Raw genomic sequence first — 20,150 nt, forward strand, 5'->3', positions numbered from 1 at the left:
AGTAACTAGGCTGCCTGTACTGGTTATTTGTTGGTTTTAAACCTACAAACCAATCAATAAATGGTCTGAAACTAAACAAAATATAATTGCTATGAAGTAATGAACCAACGGACCGATCTATGTTTTTAAAATATTTCTCAGAAGTAATCATGTGAATTAAGTTGACGGTGCACGAGAGCGGCGGTTTCCGTATTGTTCCCTTTGGGTAGGAAACAAAGTCGTAGTCATGACGCTTTATGTTGCCGAGGAGCACCAGTATACACGTGACACTTTGCGAAAGGGACTAACGGTTGCCTGGTTTATACTGTGCAGTGATCAGTTTAGGAAAACGAAATGTACTTTTTATTAGTTACTGCAAGCATACAGAGCTGTTTTAGAAACATTCGCTTCACATCGGAACTAAGTGCGTTTTTGTCTTCGGGCCTGTGGTAGGAGGGAATATGGCGACGGGTAAATCTCGCGAGGTGAGAGTGGGCACAGTCGGGTCTGGCGGGCTGTCTCTTTCCTAAGTTCACCGGCTCCGCAGCCCGCAACACCGTGAAGCAGTAGCGGACATCTGTAGGGCCAGTAACGGGCGCATGCTGTGCTCTCGCACCGGTACCCACTTGCTCTTTGTTGCTTTAAGCCTTAGCAAATGTATTTAACAGCCATGTGGGGTGAAACGGGGGTTACATTGAAGCTTCTCGTTGAAACAAAGGAGCCGAGACAGTGACATCTTGTTACATTAAGGGCGAAGGGCTTTCGTAGACAAAAATGACGCCATAATCGGTCGCTGAAGCTGCCAAAAACAGTTTTTAGCTCCTTAAAACGTAGTCTAGTTTTTATATTTTTTCTTAGTCAAGGCTTTGCGGAACACAATCCTTATTCCGTTTAGTATTACGCAATACACCTCGTGAAGAAAACAATGGATTCTTACAATGTACATACACCCAGTTCTTAAACACAAGAAACTGCACGTTTATTTTTCCATGGCCATTCTACAGCTGTACTCTTTTTTTTCGGCGTGTCCCAGAAAACCGCATGCATTTAATTTAAATTTGTATAAAGGATAGTGCCACCTCGACGCCATGTACGTATTGTAACGTCTTTGGGTTGTTGCCACCTATAATAGATGCAGAATAGCGACATGGGTTGCGTTCTAACCACGTGTGTCATGGGAATGTTTTTCCTGCAGTAACCGTTGAGGTTTGTAGCCTAATCTGGCTTGTTTTTTCCGGACCAGAGCTTGTACCAACAACACTTCCTGTCTATAATTGCTTGTTACTGGGGTTGCGTACCCTCACTAAGATGGCGCTTTTATCACAGCAGACTTGTAGAATGCCCCTCAAAACATGTCTGCCAAGAAAAACGCGACACGCGGAAGACTCGTGATGTTAAACATGGTAAACCCTCAGCCGTCAAAGTGAATGAACTGTTGCTACATTTAATAGCTATAACAAACCCATCAGCCTTTTCTCCTGTAGGGTTTTAACTGTAAAGCAGCTTGTCCGCTCTAGCACTTGTAACATAGGGATAACTTGTAGGGTTAGTTCAAGTAATCATAGAACGGAGTGAGCCATGTACATCGAATTGTGCCCAGCAGATGCTGCATGCTAATATTGCTGTAAACTGCGTTGTATTGGAATCGTATCTTTTTTAAGCTGTGATTTTTAGTCCAGTTCATTGACTTTGTTACTCCTGGAACAAACCTAGTTTAATCATCTCCACGTAGGGATGCCACCTTTTCCGGGGGATAATATCGATCATTTGTTCATGTCTTAGGGACATTATGCCTGAATATAAATGTATGTAAAACCCTCTATTTTTAAAGTCTTTTCTGTATGATTAATTATTGGGCAGGGTTCATTTAGGCAGTTCTGGAAAATTTTAAAGTGATTTCTCATTGGATTTGGTCGTTTAAAGCGGAGAAGGGGAACGCTTTGGTGATTTCTTTTATTTTTACCATCCTGAGCATGAAATTCTGGTAATTTCAGTTCTAAAGACGTTCAGGTGGCAACCCTACATACACACTTGGGAGAGACCTTTGGAGAAAATAAGTGTTGGCAAAGCCAATAGGTCTCGCCTTCGAGACCTATTGGCTTTGCAACTGGTTTTAACCATACTCCACAGCATATCTGTAGTATATGGACTTTTGGGTAAGTGCATGTCTATCTGCATGTTCACCTATTTATCTCTTGCATTCTATGTTTAGAGTTTCTTCAGAGTGCCACATTCTATATTCCTACTTACTTGTTTCCTTGATGTGGAATGTTGATTCATTCGTCACTGCTTCTTTCCTACTATCAACTTGTACCTTACTTGGTTGGAAATAAAGACTGCTTAACTTAATTAGATTGGATTGATTACTACAACAATACTACAATATCCCTAATGCTGTGCTGCATGGCTAAACATTTCTGCTTAACAAAAAAAGGTTCTGACGTGTCCTTCTGTAAGATTGTGCACCGGCCGTATGTGCTGACAACATGATAGTCGTGTGTTTTCTGCAACTGATCCCAGTTGTATTGGTAAAGAACAAAGAAGTGAACTTTTTTTTGTTAGTTTTTTTTAGGCGAGTAGTAGGAAGCAGTACAGGGTGGGCAGGGGGCAGATGACCGAAACCAAACGGTGCTGGTGGGTGGGGGGATACAATGAAACGCTACAACACAGAACTGGCAGGGAGATAGCACACAGGCAAGCCAGCAATGCAGGAGTAGTGGAAGAGAAGCACACCAATGAGAGACAGGAATACGGGGGGGGGGGGGCACATGGAGGAAGTAGTTAGAATAATGTGTACTTTCGTAGAATGTTTAAATGGAAATAAAAAAGTAGTGCCTGAAAAAGGCGAACAGTAGGGCACAGTACAACGTCCATCCTCTATGGGTGGGACAAAAACAAGACAAGGCAGGGCAGCCCACCCATGCTAATGAAAAAGAAGCAAGCAAATGAGTGACAATGAAGCCAACCAATAGTAAGCAGTGGGCTAATCCTACTGTAATTTTTCAACATGTCTTGCAACAGACCGTGCATGTGCTGTCTTAGTGAAGACCTAAAAAGTGGGTGAATTTGATTTCTCTGTTGACTTTCAGTGAAGTGGAGGAAATTTTATGCAAGGGTATAGTGAAATGGCATTTTGTTTAGCATGAGAAAAAAAACCTCCTGCCTAAATCAAGAGTTGACATGTAACACTGCCGCACTAACTAATAGTACCTATTGTTGATGATATTCATATGTATAACATGGCAGACTATATTTAGTTGCTTTACAAACGGGCAATTTTGTCCATGTGATAGATAACATGAAGTGGACTGGGGGCTGCCTTTTGCATAAGTTAGATTTTTGATTCTGGCTTATTGTTCCATCAAAGTTTACCCTAAACTTGCAGAATAGTGACGTGGAGGGGAGTCGGGAGTGTAGCGGAGAGGCAGAAAGTACCGTGTTGTAGACTAGACTGGAGTGGAGCGAGGTTGAGTGCAGAAAAGTGGAACAGTGTTGTAGACTGGAATGGCGTGGCACGGAGTGGAGCAGAATGTCGAAGCATGGATTGAAGTGGCTCAGATTGCTTTGGCGTGTCGTGGAGTGCAGTATTGTAAAGTGGCGTGGAATGCCGCAGAGTGGAATGTTGTGGCGAGGCGTAAAGTGTGGTGGAATAAAGTTGCGGAGTATATTATGATAGAGTGGAGTAGTGTGTCATGCAGTGCCAGTGGGGTGATGTGAAGTAAGCATGGTGTGGTAGCGCACTGCCATTACAGAAGCAGATTTTCAATTGAAATTACCATCACAGTTGCACATGCATACAGTTGTACTGATAAAAGTAGGCAGCACACAAACGATAATGTGTGGAAAACGGCATCGCCTAATGTACTGATTTTGTTTCTATCGTATTAAATTATTTTTCCACCACGCTTCAGAATTACAGAAAAAGTGCTTTGATTGCGATTTCCTGATATATTCTGAAATACTTGCACAGTTAATTACTGGCATTTAAATGTTATGTGCGTGAACAAAATAACATGTTATAACATTTTCTTTCACACACCCCCCTCGTACCAGCAAAATTGTCACATAAATTCTCTCACTTTGCTGTCAGAGAAAGAAAATTAAACACCAACCTCTCTGACAGATCGTAATGTGACCTCTGCCTTTGAATGTGCAGCAAATGAGACCAGATAAAAACTAAATTTAAAGGCCTATGTATTGCTAATTCCCTTCTGAATTCCAGCACAGTTATTTTTGGGGTGCTTCAGCAACACCCACTCCCCTATTTCCAGCGCCTATGACGTGACTTTAATTGAGGAAGAGGATTGTTTAAGTTATTCTATTAGTAAAAAGCACTGACCAAAATGAACAAGCTGGGAGACGGACCATTGCTCCTGATCCAAGATTGATGAACTGGTTGTGGCAGACATAAGTAGAATCAGTTCAGCAGATAGATAGATAGATAGGAGGAGATAGGAAAACAAAGAGTTCACAGAAAGCAAGCACTCATGAAAGAATAGAAGGAGCCAGTCAGAGAGGTGGTAAACAAGCTATGCTCCAAAGGAGGGATAAAGACTTGCCGGGCAGCCTAAAACAAATAAAGCCAGCAAATAGAAAGTTGGTATAGATGAGTTACAAAACACAATGTCAATGGTAAGCATTAGGTGAAATGCACTCCTATGGAAGTTTTCAGTATGCCCCCAGTATCTCTTTGCTAGCAGACAGCTGTGCTGTTTGATAGACTTCAACCTTAAAAGTAGTAGTACCCATTACGGGGAACTGGGATTATAAGAAAGTAATTATTCCTTTTCGAACTGGTCCGCTTAATGGGTATATTACGTTAAAGGGTGGGCAGCTAACATTCTTGACAAGCAACAGTTCCATGCTTACCTGTAGGGCTGTAGTTGAAAATGTGCATCAGCTTGTGACATTGGTTAGGAGGGATGATACAAAGAGCTTTCATTAAAGCTCGTTGTTGGTGAAATCTATAAAGGTCTGTCCTGTTTCTTTGCTCAAAAGTTAGTCCCACGCATGGTTTCAGGAACCTTCTATTGTCCCTGTTGCTCGAATACCCGACATATCAAAGCCAGAGAAAATATACATGGGCCTCCAACTAAATTGTTGTTACCAATGTCATTTGCATGTTTTTGTAAACCAATACAATTATTTTGCGCCTGTACTAATGTACGTTTACATTAAAATTTCCTTCCGAGATACTGATACATTTTGTTCACAGGGGGGAAACTGCATCTTGTTATATACACATATCCTTTACGGCTTTTGTGTCTTAGTTTTTGCTTTGAAAAATTACCTAGACTTGTTAGCAACAGGACTCGCCACTGGTTGAGGGCAGTTTAGTCTAGCAAGACATAATAATTGAAATGTAAACAAGGGCCTTCTTGGGTGGGAATGCGAGCTGCTCAACACATTCTTGACCGCGGTTAACACGTCGTTGAGCACTGTTAAAACCATTGTCCATGGCGTTTTCGGCACATCTGACCACAGCATGGCACTCCAGTTTTGCTAAAAAGGTTAAGAACATGCATGCTGACTTTCGTTAAGGCATTACCTGGAGCAGGAAGGCGAACTCGAAAGATTAATTGCTTGATCTGCCTCTGTACTTAGTTTGAACAAAGAGGACAGTTTGAAGAGACGAACGAGGTATACGTACATGGTGCACATTTAATAATATTTTCGGTGCGATATAAAGCGGCATGCGCCTATATGACTTGTTCATTTCCATCTTTTTATTTACTTTCGATTAGGCATAATGAAGTAACAAGCATTGAAAATGCAATAGGTCTCGCAATAGAAGAGTTTAACTTTTTTCGTTTTGCAAATGGATGAGTGGCGTTGCGTGGATGAGTGGCGTTGCGTGGATGAGTGGCGTTGCGTGGATGAGTGGCGTGTGAGAGTGGCGTTGCGTGTGAGAGTGGCGTTGTGTGTGTGAGTGACGTTGTGTGTGTGAGTGACGTTGCGTGGGTGAGTGGGGTTGGAATGCAATAGGTTTCGCATTAGAAAAGTTGTAGTTATTGGTCTTGTAAATGACAATTTATTTATTTTTTCGTTGTTAAAATTGCTAAATTGATGGCTTTGTCATTTACAATGCCAATAGTTATAACTTTTGCGAATGTGACACCTAAAGCATTTGGAATGCAACATGTTTTGTATTTATGTGACTTATATGGCAGCTCTGGTCGTTAAAAATTGCTAAATTGATGGCTTTGTCATTTACAATGCCAATAGTTATAACTTTTGCGAATGTGACACCTATAGCATTTGGAATGCAACATGTTTTGTATTTATGTGACTTATATGGCAGCTCTGGTCGTTATGCTACATCTCTAGATAGTTTTATCTTTCGCAAATGTGACACCTATTGTAACACAATATGTGTTGTGAGTGAGGGTGAGGGGTTAAGGGTGAGTGAGGGTGAGGGGTTGAGGGTGAGGGGTTGAGGGTGAGTGAGGGTGAGTGAGGGTGGGTGAGGGTGGGTGAGGGTGGGTGAGGGTGGGTGAGGGTGAGTGAGGGTGAGTGAGGGTGAGGGGTTGAGGGTGAGTGAGGGTGAGGGGTTGAGGGTGAGTGAGGGTGAGGGTGAGGGTGAGTGAGGGTGAGTGAGGGTGAGTGAGGGTGAGTGTTATTAATTGTACATATGGGAACTATTTGGGGGAAAGTGCAGACGCCAACCTGCAGCAACCCAGCTCGGGTCACAAAGAAATATGCCAGGCTAAGAGAACATATTACAGTAAGCAAGCGGATACTTGCGCCCAATATGGAATGGCAGCTGTCAGTGAACGTGTAGTGTTGTTAGTGCCCATTATTAGTGTGTTATCACTGCGGTAGACACAGCTGTGCGGTTACAGTAGCACGCCACTCCTAGTTAGTGCTGTGATGGTACTGTTCACTGTTTATGTATTAATGGCAGCTGTTAGAGTGTTGGCAGTGTCCACTGTTGACCCCTGAGATAGAACGTAGAGCAGATAGGTAGGAGGCAGCAGGGCCAAGTGAGGTAGGTAAAAGTAGCTGCTGGCAGCATTACTTCCCTGGCTGTCCTGCTCTATGAATCGATCTACACTGGATCCCAGACTTGAAGCGCAAACTGGAGAGCTGCGGGGGGGCAGGCACCTCCTGGATTAGCAGTTGGAGCAGGACATTATATTTGGAAACGGGTGTGGAGCGACAGAAAGTGGGGGGGATGGGAGAGAAAACAGCCAGAGGAAAAAATTTGAAAAAGGCCTATGGAAACGCAGTGAAATGAAAGGGGGAAGCCACCTAGGAAGAGCCTGGGTAAGCGGAGTAGGAAAGCCCGTATTTTGCTTTGCGGTTTATTTTCGTATTATGTTTCGCTCTGGATTGTATATCTGTTGACAGCTTAATGTCCTTTTGGGCGTGTAATCAGTGTAATCAGTTATTTCCTGCAGCGCAGCATTTTGTTCTTTATGTAAGGGAGTGAGTTTTTTTTTCACAAAATGGGTGTAGTGGCACAATTACGAACAATCTTACTCTTAAATAACAAGCCGTGAGGGGCGGTAGGTGTTTGGGGAAGATATACGGGAGAGTAACTTAACTGCAAGCAGCGCCGTGTGCCAGTGAGTCGCTGTAAAGCCTTGAATACATAAACACCAAGACTAACCTTCCAAACACTTTTAGTTTGCTAAAACTGAATTTATTTTCACATAAAAAAGGAATTTTTGTTCTAAATAGGAACATAAAGCAGGTAATAATTTGCTAAAGCTATATTTTGCATATTTACAATACCATCACACATTTACATGGACGCACGGGAACACACACTTAGGGTGCCTGTTGATTTTAGAAACTATAGCAACTTTTGTTTTGCAGGAATGTGGGATATGCACCTGGGGGAGGGGAAAGGAGCCGAGAAAAGCTAACACTGCTCACTGCATTTGTATTAATGCAGCGCATTATTTCCGGATCGTGGCGCTGAAGCAGATTAACGACGGAATTACTAGGATTTGCCCAAATGCATCCATGTGACACTGCCTTCTAGTCTCAGCAACGCACAAGCATTGTGGGACATGTAGTTTCAGGTTTTACATTAATCAGGACCTACAAGTCAGGCCGGTCTAGAATATAAATTACAGTTTGAAACAAAATATAGTTAAGGCGGGCTGAGGCGGTTATATACGACGCGGGTCATCTGTCTGTGACTGGATGAACTACGATGCTTAAATCCGCCCAGCTTTCTCTCGTTATTCAGTTACCCCCAATAGTGAAGTCGGCTCAATAACTACTAAGTGGAGCCCTGCAACGTGCTATTGTTATTTTGTACTTTTAACTGTGCAATGGCACCATCACCATGCTTTAAGAACAGGAGATTGCCTAGCGAGATGTATATGGCCTTATTTGTAATGGTAAAACCTGAAACTACTAGTCCCAGACTGCAAAGCGTCCTCTCCTAAAACATTAGAATCATTTTAAAGGTGGAAAACAAAACTGCATGGTCCAGTATGCACATTAGTTCCCCGGACTCATCACAGCTTTCCCCACCATGCATACAAGAAGCTAGGGCAAGATCTTTAATCCCAAAATCTTTTTTATTAAAACAAGCTCAAGTTGAATACATACTTTTCATTGTTAATCATGCATGCAATACAGTTGTCAATTTGTGTAACATTTGTTGGATGTCAAGTACATTCATCGACCCCCAAGAGCGACCCTAGGGTCGGCTACAAGAGTTTATGGCCAGAGCGGCAACTTTAGATGTATATGAAACAGGCAAGATCGATTATACATCCATACATTTAATACACACTTTTAGGCACCTCAACTCCCTCTGTATTTGCGCCACTGAGACCAGACCTTCTCCCACTTCTACTTGACGATTTCTGACTATTTAGGACAGTAAAGATTATGGGTGTGGTGCTGTTAAACAATCAAACAGAAAAAGGACTGGATCAGCTAAATCAATAATTGCTCAAGTTTACCATATTGAGGGCCAATATGTTCTGACTCATCCAAGTGAATGTTGATGAGGAATCATAATACGCCCACAATGCAAAAGTAAATGACAAGCTGCGAACAAAGCATCCGAAAGCAGCCTAAAGGGGAGAAAGGAGGGGTGAGTGTAAGCCGAGGTCACACGGCGGGCAGGGGAGGGGGCGGAGCGGGGAGAGCGAGAGCGGCATGTGGGTGTAAAGAAGCCGGGCAGGGGAGGGGGCGGAGCGGGGAGAGCGAGAGCGGCATGTGGGTGTGAAGAAGCCGGCCGGGCAGGGGAGGGGGCGGAGCGGAGCGGGGAGAGCGAGAGCGGCATGTGGGTGTGAAGAAGCCGGGCCTTTGAAGTGAAGCTAAGCTTCACTTCAAAGGTGTCGGAGGAATGCGGGCGGCTGTGCACGCGCTTTTAAGCTCAATGCACATGCGCATTGAGCTTAAAAGTCACGGGCACTGCAAGGAATCGCCACGATTCCTTGCTTCGTAGTTAAACGTTGTTTGAGCCGCAATAGGCTCGCAAGCTCGATGCGCATGCGCATCGACAGGCGAGACCTAAAAACTCGATAACATCAGGATTACTTATCATTAAAAGTTGCCTTAGACGGTCAGCTCAATATTTCTCAGTGAAGTGGTTTGTTTAAATGTCTAACTAGTAAAACACATGTTGGACATGTCCAAGTGATGGCTTGGAGAAAGCTAACCACAGTTTCTTTTGTTACCAAACCAGACTCTTCTAAACCTCTCAAATTCAACCCGTCGTTCAGCTAATTCCAACAAAGTGCAGGACTGGCTTAAAACATGTGCTGCCCCTGACGAAATAGCCCATACAGTCATTTAGTTTGGCCTACAACCTTCGTCTTCGCTGCCTAGTGTACATGTCCCAAGTCCCCTTTCCCGAACCTGAAGCATCATGTTTCTCTCTCACCCCCCTTTCATGCCTTTCAAGCTATGCAGTGTGTGCAAGTGTTTTGTGGGAAGTGATCTCATTGAAAGTAACAAGCATTTACAATGCAATGGTCTCGGCATTATTAAAGGTAGAGCTATTGGCATTGCTCATGCCATTTTCCCATTTTTTAAAATCATAAATAAATGGTATTGTCATTTACAATGGCAATAGGTGAGCATTAGAGAGTAGTAGAGAGTATTTGCGGACACAGAGCCACACACACAGACAGAGCCGCACTCACACACACACAGCCACGCACACACACACACAGACAGAGCCACGCACACACACAGACAGAGCCACGCACACACACAGACAGAGCCACGCACACACACAGATAGAGCCACGCACACACACAGAGCCACACACACACACACAGAGCCACGCGCACACACAGACAGAGGGGTCTAAGGGGAAATAACAGGGGGATCCCTTGTAACCTATTGCCTAACATAGTACGTCAGGTTAAAGCAGAACTAAATAATTCTAGTAAAGGACAAGAAATGTAGTAGTGGTGGGCCACCAGTGATTGTAGATCAAGACTCAAGTAGGATTCCCATCAAAGACTTGTAATGATCAATGTTATCATTTGGTTATCCTAAGGGTCGTGGGTCTCTTGATCATTGAGACTTAGATCGTACCCTATAATCGTTTAGGGTTCTGACCCACAATCACTGCTGGACCATATGAAATTGATCTAATGGGATCGAGTGCAGTGCAAGAAATAATAAAAAGTGGTGAGTTAAAATAGGATAGAGAACCAAAAAACATAAACTTTTTATTAGGAGAAGGTCCCTTCCTGCTAAAATCAAGAACAGCGCAAAATTGTATAGCAGTTTCAACCAAATATCTGCATAGGGGCCCCTATGTGGGAGTTGCTGCTGCTACTCCCCGCACACAGGCACGCCACTGGACATCTCGATTTGTGTCGTCTTCGACACGTGCTGCCCTACTTGTGTGTAAGGAGGTCAATTGTTTGTTTCCCGTGGTCAACAAGAGCTTACTGTGGCTCACTGTGTCCTTAAAGGACACATTAAATGGACCTGGTCTGAACTTGGCATTACAAATTAATGGGGTAACACAATCATTGTCAAAAAGATCTGGGTATAGTATAATATGAAAAATAATTGGTCCTAGTCTGACTTTATGGAAAAACGCAAGAATGAGGGAAATTCAATCATATAAGGTTTCCTAGTTGGTCAACCACCAGTAATGAATACTAATAAAACACAAATTAATTGACAAATTCACACCATGAAAGGAAGAACACATTTATGCAAATGCACAAAATATGTATACAAACTACACCTACAATTTTCTGTTGAATGAATTCATTTTTTATATATTTTCAAAATTGAATGCAAGTAAAACGGTAAAGACATTAGCACACGAATTAGCCAAAAAGGTTGCTCGAAGGGAAGGAGTGGGGGTAAAACTTGCCAGCGTGCCAAGACATGAGCTCTCATCGCAACTTCTACAGCACTGCAGACTGAGAGAGGAGCATCGGCAGCTGGCCTGAGCAACCATCAGCTGTGGGCATGTGTGAGTCCACAGACTGCTGCAGGTACCGAAGCAGGCATTATTTATCCAAGCCCTGCCTCTGACTGAGTTAGTTGGGAAATGAAGGTAAACTCTCATGATTAATGTTTCAGCTTTTGTCTAGTGGCAGTCACAATAGAGTAGCGCAGCCTGCTGCAAAGAATGTGTATCCAGCATATTGTGTGGATAGCTCAGTGGGTTACTGCTTTTGTCACAGATATCCTTTTGTTACTTGTGATTTAGCCCCACCTGGCGCTGAGCTGGAGGGGGATGCTATGCGTATAAATAACGTATGTGTTTGAAAGCACCTGCTGCAGAGTTACTTGTGTCCATCAGTTTTTCAGACAACAATAAAAAATGTCAAAGGTAACTCTGATTAATATACCTGCTGGAAAGAGATCAGAGTTGTGTCCACTGGCAACTTTGACTCCCCATAAAGTAGCATAGAGCGTTAATATGTCTGCTGCAAAAGAAGTGTACTAGCATACCACAAAATTGTATTTATTGTGGCTAGCTCCGTGGGTTACTACTTTTATCACAGGGCACTAAATTAGTGCCATTCCATTTCAGCTGCTTTGCAACAGTTTCAAGATCTTCATGGAGTTTCTCATTGCTCAAATGAGTGTAATTTCTGGTATGTATCTATTTCCATTTACTTCATTGCTTGACTCTGCTCGTGAAAAAGTGTCACTCTAAGTGTCACATATTTGGTCTGGTGGCTCAGTGGACTAATGCATCCACTGCAGGGGCATGTGTTCGACCTCATGGATACAGGTTCAAATCTCGGTGGGTCTACTCAGCCTTTCATCCATTTGAGGTTGATAAAATGAGTACAGTTGGGTAACAATAAACATCTAACATTCAGCACCATGATACTCCATTTGGAGTCAACGTGCGCTTTACAAATACACATGTTATGTTATGTCGTGACTCTCATTTACAAGTACACTGAAAGCATAAAAATGTAACACATAGGCAGTCTGAAACCTTGCACTGCAACAAAGCCGCCGGTCTTGGACACAGGCACTAGGGAGCAGCAAGCACGTGATGCCACCTCAAGCGCAGTTCACATGCGCTGCATCCGGTCTAAGACATGCCAGCTGGGGAGTGACAGGTGTACAGCCCCTGGTGTCACCTCATGCTGGTGGCTCTGCGCTGCAAGGGATAATGCTCCGAGGCATGGGAGCCGCACGCGCCGTGCCTGTGTCATCAACTTACCTGCAGGTGGCTCTGCGCTGCAACTGCGCTGCAAGAGAGCATCCTGGCTGAGGAGAAGCACGTGCACTGCCCATGACGTCACCTCATGCACAGCTGGCTCTGCTCAACAGAGCAGCTTCCTCTGGGGTGCAGTGGCACGTGCATTGCTTATGAAGGTCACCTCACACGCAGACAAGTCTGCGTTGCAAAGGGGTGTCTTGTCTGAGCCCGGCACCGGGTAGGGGCATGTGCACTGCCCATGACGTCACCTCATATGCAGGCTGTCCTGTGGCACCGAACTGCTACTGCATTACGTACTAAGACCTGCACTTGAACCAACGACAACTGACGGTGACGTCTCACGAGGCACATTTTACAGACCGCTCAGCGTCACAAGGCAGGGGCTGTCGTCGTCACTGAGTGTCCTCTGAACCACTGGGAACAGCTGGTGCACTGCTCCTGGGGTCACCTCACACGCAGGCGGATATGATGTAAGAGAGCTTCTTCCTCCTCAGATACAGGGGCTGCGGAGAGCCAGTCACTGCCCGTGATGCCACATCATGAACAGGTAGCGCTGCGCTGTAATCAGTGTCCTTTTTTCTGACACGGAGACTTGGAGCAAAACATGCACTGCCCGTGATGTCACCTCACACACAGGTGGTTCTGCGCTGCAGGAGTGCATCCTCTCCGCAAAGAGGGGCATGGAGGAGGGGCGGAGGACTTGGCAACTTCTTCCGGTGACGGTCGGGGCGAAATGGCTTAACAAAAGCGCCGCCAATTTCTCGATTCGGGGGCGTGGTTTTTTAGCAGTTGAGTGACGGATGACGTCACGGCTAAAAAAACTGCAAAAAACCCCCTCCCCCTCCGAATCGCAAAAAGACGGGCCTTGAACTGATTGACGCCCCTCTTCTCCAATGGCTGGCCTCCGTTTAGGAAGCCAGCCAATGGAGAAGAGGGGCGGGTTCAAGCCCCACTGTAGCCAAAACATTAAATCTCGGGCTACGCCCACACTGCTTACGCAGTGTGACGCTAGGCCCAAGACCTAAACAAGCATTTACAATGCAACGGTTTCGCCTTTGCAAAAGTTTGAGCTATTGGCATTGTAAATGACAAAATTTTTATTTTTGTGTTGGTTTTGAAAATAGATAAATAAATGGCATTGTCATTTACAATGCCAATAGCTTAATCTCTCGCAAATGCCACTGCTGCGCAGCGGACGCCAGGCGAAACCTAAAAAGGAAAAGAGACGATCCACACCGGCAACCATGTGCGGGAGTGGGTTCAGGTGAGGAGGGTGGTTGCCAGACCACGATGGAGAGAGTTGGTTCAAGTTGGCTGGGGAAAGTGGAAGGACCGGAGAGGGGTTTGAGTGTGCAAGGAGGGTAATGGCCCATTCAAGCTGAGTGAATGAGGACAGCAAGTTCAAATAGGTGGGGGTGGCCTTGCTAAATATTCACCAGTAACTGGAGAACGCCAGAGTAGCTAACAGGGCAGAAGAATGGAATAAAAAAAGAAATTCCTAGGGCCAAGATGACTCAGCTAAATGGCCACTGGTTTGTTCCAGCTCCTAGCTGATAAAAAAAATACTGCACTTGGTAAATATATCCTCTCCCTCCCCACAACTCTGTCGTGTGTCCGTTTCTGTGGTAGTATGTACGGCACAAAGTACCTGTTAGTGATTTTGAAAAGCTCTTGTTTTATATACTCCAAGTAATGCAGGGCACGTTAAACATGTGAAATAAACATGATAGTCCTCTAGACTTGTGAGCAAAAGCGCAATGCTGTGTGTGATGAAATGCTTGCATCATGGCAACCGTGCATACATCGTACTGTACTCCGTGAACCAAAGCATGCAAAACATGCGTAATGCTACCATTCATGCAAAAAAAAAAAACCTTCAGACTTGTCGATATTGTTTGCCTTGGCGGCAGATGCGTTTTATTCATATTGCCAGCTTAAGATATTTAGAATACCAATGCCATCAGTTACACTTTTCCCCAGAAAAAATAGCGTCGGCGACGCTAACAAATCATCCCTGTTCATCCCGTTTTTTTGCTGTGGGTAATGAAGCGCCAGCGCCACTTACAAAAACAAAGATAATATCACAACGCAATAACCACTTATGCTACTATACAGGTCTACTAGGATTTCGGTGACCTGAAGAACAAAAAAAAACGATTGTTAATAGAAAAAAAACCCGCCAGTGAGGTCTGCGAACAAAGAACAGCAGAGCAGCATCGCCGGCAGATTTGAGCAATGCCTTCCACTACCAGAACATTACCCAAACAAGAAGCACGTGCACACGGACAGCGGGAGGGGGGACGGGCTCACGGACAGCGAGAGGGGGGACGGGCTCACGGACAGCGGGAGGGGGGCAGGTTAACGGGCACACAGACAGCGGGAGGGGGAGGGTTAACGGGCACACGGACAGCGGGAGGGGGGGGCGGGAACGGGCTCACGGACAGCGGGAGGGGGGGCGGGAACGGGCTCACGGACAGCGGGAGGGGGCGGGAACGGGATAAAAAAAAGTATTAAAATATGCCGCTTACCTGCTAGCAACTCAAGGAAAGTGAAGTCGCGCAGCCCACCCCTGCAAAGCACACGTTGGAAATGAAACAAACATGCCGAGACAAAAAAAAAAAAATTAACATCCGCCCACCGCCGGCATGACGTCACAAAGGGGCGGGATGAGAAAAATTCGACGGAACGCCCACGAATCGACTCGCACAATGACGACACCTCTCTCTTCCAATGGCTAGCCTCCATTTATGGAGCTAGCCAATGGAAGACAGAGGCGGGAGAAAGCCACATACTATTCTCAAAAGATTTCGCCTGCGCGAACACTGCTGCGCAGCGGATCGCCAGGCGAAACCTAAAAAGTGCTGGTACTCCGTACCGGACAGTACCGGCCCATTTAAAGCACTAGAGATAGATATATATATATATATCTATGTATTTATATTTATTTTCGCTCCTTTTTCTTTGTTTAAAGAAAATCAGCACTGGCTGGGGCGTTTGAAGAGCTTTATTTCTCCAGCAACAAGCATCAAACGCATTTCGGCGATCTGCCTCCTTTACACCGAAGAAGGCAGATCGCCGAAACACGTTTGTTGCTTGTTGCTGGAGAAATAAAGCTCTTCAAACGCCCCGCCGGGTACTGATTTTCTTTAAGCAAAGAAAAAGGAGCGAAAAATAAATACATAAATAAATCATATATATATATTTTTCTTTTCTTCGTGGAGGAAAGTGGATGCACATATATTTATATATATATATATATATATATATATATATATATATATATATAGAGAGAGAGAGAGTTTGTGTATGTCTTAGATTATACCACTCATACAAAATTAGCTATTCTGTGTTTGTTTGAGTCCAATAAGGGAGATGTATTTGGGAGTAGGAGAGGTCCTACGAACTTGGATTTCCAGAGCCACTACAAAATAAACGTTAACCTACTCTCTAATCCTGACAGCTCACATTATTAACTTGAGGGTAGATTCCACTGCTAACTTGATAGAAAGGGAGTAGGCAGCATTATGTTGCATAGGACATGGTACATTGGTTATGCGGAACAAACTGACTACATTTGCATTTGTTCAAGAGAAAGCCGCAAGAGTGTAATGTCTTCACAATGTATGATTTTGGCCAGTCTGTGTATCCTTCGATGAAAGATAAATCCAACCCTACTTTACAATATTGTTGTCTTTCAAACACGGGCTTCTTCTTTACCATTTCTGACGTGCGTCTGTGGTTTAGGGGGTTGTTCCTGCACATCAAATTTGTGAAAATGTCTCTTTTTATGTGCTCGATCGTTAAACCACGATTAATCAAGATATGTTTTTTTTTTTTAAATACGCAATCCATTACCAGTGCGGCATAACATCCCTAAGATCAGGCACCAAGATGCTAATTATCATTTGGTGGATTTTGAGCAAACATTGTCGAAGTTATGGGCAAAAGAAAAACTTAATTTTCTGTCTACTCTAGACAGTGCAATAAAACCTTAACCAGGGCTTTAAGTGGGCCGGGTCTCACCTGGTCTGAGCACCGGCAGTTTTTAATGGGGACCTTGAAACGGGTCTCTATCGGGCTCTTTTTTATGCCCTGGCACAGGCGGTCTGTTTTTTTTCCAGACTGCAGGCACATTGATGTGCGCTGCTCACTTCTCACTAGTGGAGAAGATATGGCATGGAGTGAGGTCACGACATGTAAGCGTTGTAGGGGAAGGGAAATCCTGTCAAGAGACTCATTTTCTCTCTGGATTTCCCTTCTCTTTTTTGAAACTCAGGAGCAGCAACATTGTGGTGGTGTCACCAGGGCTTTAAGTGGAAGCTTTTTCAATATTATATACAAGCCATAGTTGCTGCTTATTTATCTTATGCAACTAACAACCATTGACAAAGCCAATAGTCCTGACTGGTTGTAGGTATGATGTTACTTGTTGTATCATGTATCTGGATGCAAAAACATAAACAGCAAAATACATTTCAGGCGGCACACTATTCTAAGCACAGATTTTGTAGCTTATGTGTTTTTCAGCCACGCGCTTAATTACATTGTCCACGCCCATTCGAGAGACCCCCCCCAGTTTTTGTATCCCAGTTAAAGCCCTGACCTTAACTATAATACATTTATGTTTATTAATGTGACTCCTTATATCAGCATTCATTAGCATTAGCGCTTTCAGCAGATACAGGACATAGATCTGTTTGGGGTAATGTGCTGAGGATCACACAGTAGTGAGCTGGAGAAGTTCAGGGTACGTCCCGTAGGTGGGATGCTATATAGCCAAAAACTTACCCACAAGACTACAACACCCTTATTTGCCAACTTCATTTTGTGAACCTCCGGATGATGAAAGGCTGAGTCCGCTCAGGTAGTAAGCAGAACTGTAACTTGAGGATTCGCACAGATTTGTTCGTTAAGCGTGCGCCCCGCTGAGATTTCTCACTAGTGTCCAATTACCAAAGGTATTCGGTGTGTTCAAGCTTCTCGGAGAAAATAAGAAAAGCCTGGGAGTAAACTGACACCAGTATGAATAGAAAGCGGATTTGAATCACGGCTCCCTCTCTTAATCAGTGTGATCGTCAGCAACGAGGGTTATTCCATCACAGGACAAAATCGGAAGTGCTAAGAAAGAGACTGAAATCAGATAATAAGCCACTCTGTAGAGTCGGTTATTCTTTAAAGTCGGTGAGCGCCAAGAGGCAATGCAGTTTGCATTAAGGCGCTATATACATAAATCCTCATGAATTCAACAAAAGTTAAAGACTTACATTTTGGAGTTAGGAGATGGACCCTCGTCTCTGCGGCTGTCAGCATGTTCTCTTCTCGGCTGGCGTTGCCTTTCAGCTCCAGAAGCTTCTCCTGGGAAATGGCGTGCATCCTCTGTAGCGCCTCCTTGTCCAGCCTCTGGGGGGTGGGCGGAGGTCTGTGCAGCCCCAGCCGCTCAAGGATGCCCCTCTTCACCGCCTCCAGCTGTAGCCGCTTCTCCTGCTCCCCCAGGGGCCGCAGCTCCACCGCAGTCAGGAGGACGAGGAGGGCCAGGCAGGCCTCGGAGCAGTGCCTGGCGCCCTGGGCTGAGCGCCGCATGGTGCGCTGCGATGCGGGACTCCCCGAGCGAGGCGCTTTGCTCGCCAGTCTCAGTGCCCCGGGAATGAATGGAAGCCTCCATTCTTGGCCTTATATTGAGCTGAACTTTGCTTCGCTACCCGCCCACGCACACACACGTGAAGATGTCACTCACGGTGTCAATATCTGCGACTCGTGGTTTTTGTCATTTTTCACAATGGATGTAGTACCATCACCAAATGCACTGATTAGATGGCTTGGGGGGGAACTAGATGTGTGCGGATATCTCCACTCTGTGAACCCAAAGACATTGGAGTGCTGAAATTGTGTTTCAGGTGTAAGTGATTAGGCAAGTGACAAAGAAACTCAAATGAAGAAATAGTATTGCTAAATTAAGGCTATGTGGTCGCTTGATTTAAATTAATATGTGCTATGTCACCTTCTACGTTGAGGCCAATAAAAAAAAAGAACAAGTCAGGTCCCGGGCCGGCAGCCAATCACAGCGCGGCCCGGGGAATGACGTCACGGAGGTGTCCCGGGTCGGCAGCCAATCACAGCGCGGCCCGGGGAATGACGTCACGGGGGTGTCCCGGGCCGGCAGCCAATCACAGCGCGGCCCGGGACACACGGCAACAAGGGGCGGGACTTAAAAAAGACCGAGAAACGCCCCCGAATCGCGTTCCGGCGGTGAAAGAGTGATTGACAGCCAATCTCTTCCAATGGCTAGCCTCCATTTATGGAGCTAGCCAATGGAAGAAGGGGCGGGGTTCAAGTCCCCCATACAGTTCTAACATTAGATTTCGCCTGCGCGAACGCTGCTGCGCAGCGGGCGCCAGGCGAAACCTAAAAAGGGGAATATTTTTTTTTAAAGGGTGAAGGATAATCAAGGGTAGGTGGATGTTCTGAAGAATATGGGATGACAACAATGATTTCTGGGCAGGTGACGTTCTACAAAGGCGAATGTATGAATTGAGAGGTATGCCCTTTCTAAGGCTCAGATCTGTTCCTCTGCACTAGTAACGTGGCTAGTGCAGAGGCAGCTGCTGTGGTTGGGTTAGTTTTCTAAACATAGGCAATTTTTTTTTTAGCTTCTTCTGAATGACATATTTCTACTACCCCTCCTGGGGTATATGCCATCAACCAGGACTCTTCAGCCACCACTGGCCAAAGGTTTTCTTTCAATTGGACTCCATGTGTAACCCATCTCCTTCCAGTCAGCCTCGAGGCCTCAGCGCCAGGTGTTTCTTGGCCTTCCTCTTTCCCTCTTCCCTCGAGGGTTCCAGGCTAGGGCTTGCCTGGTTATCTTAAATGCAGGATTGCGGAGGGTGTGACCTATCCAGCGTCTTTTCATGATTTCTTCATGAGCCAGTGAGTTGGAAAGTCTGCTGCCATAGGTCACGGTGGCAGATTGTGTTCAGCCAGCAAGTTTGGAGGATTTTTCTCAGGCAGGTATTGATGAATGCCTGGACTTTATTGGTGGTGGTCACTGTGGACCTCCAAGATTCTGCTCAATACAGGAGGACCGATTTTACTTTGGTGTTAAAAAGCCTGATCTTGGTTTTCAGCATTAGGTCTTTGGAGCTCCAGATCTTCTTTAGCTGAATGAAGGTAGCCCATGTTTTGCCAATTCTTGCCTTGAAATCAGTGTTTGTGCCATCCTGCTTGTCTCTGACACTGTCCTGGTAAGTGAACGCCTCAACCTCTTTCAGTGCATCACCTGCAAGAGTGACTGCAGTTGTGCTGGCTGTGTTATGATTCAGGATCTTGGTTTTCCCCTTGTGAATGGTGAGACCAAGTTGTATTGATGTGGCTGCCACCTTGTCAGTCTTCTCTTGCATCTAAAGATGGGTAACAGTGGAGCTAGGTCATCTGCAAAGCCCACGTTGTCGAGCTGCATCCAAGGTGTCCACTGGATCCCATTTCTTCTCCTTGCCCTAGATGTATTCATGATCCTGTCTATGGCAAGCAGGAAGAGAAA

The 20,150-nt window shown here is 45.0% G+C and overlaps 1 protein-coding gene across 6 annotated transcripts in view; it reads left to right on the top strand.

Annotated features, from left to right (window-relative positions):
• The window catches only part of RMI1 (RecQ mediated genome instability 1), a 120,121-nt gene that overhangs the window by 88,755 nt on the left and 11,216 nt on the right, over window positions 1-20,150 (top strand). The window contains exon 1 of one of the 6 annotated variants that reach the window (XM_078675812.1): window positions 60-464. The exons of 1 other annotated variant lie outside the window; for it this stretch is intronic. The gene's annotated coding sequence lies outside the window, so the exon portion shown is untranslated. 4 more of the 6 variants (XM_078675809.1, XM_078675810.1, XM_078675814.1 and 1 more) reach the window with 4 other exon arrangements.

The sequence above is a fragment of the Lissotriton helveticus genome, chromosome 2_1, assembly GCF_964261635.1.
Source record: "Lissotriton helveticus chromosome 2_1, aLisHel1.1, whole genome shotgun sequence".
NCBI lineage: Eukaryota > Metazoa > Chordata > Amphibia > Caudata > Salamandridae > Lissotriton > Lissotriton helveticus.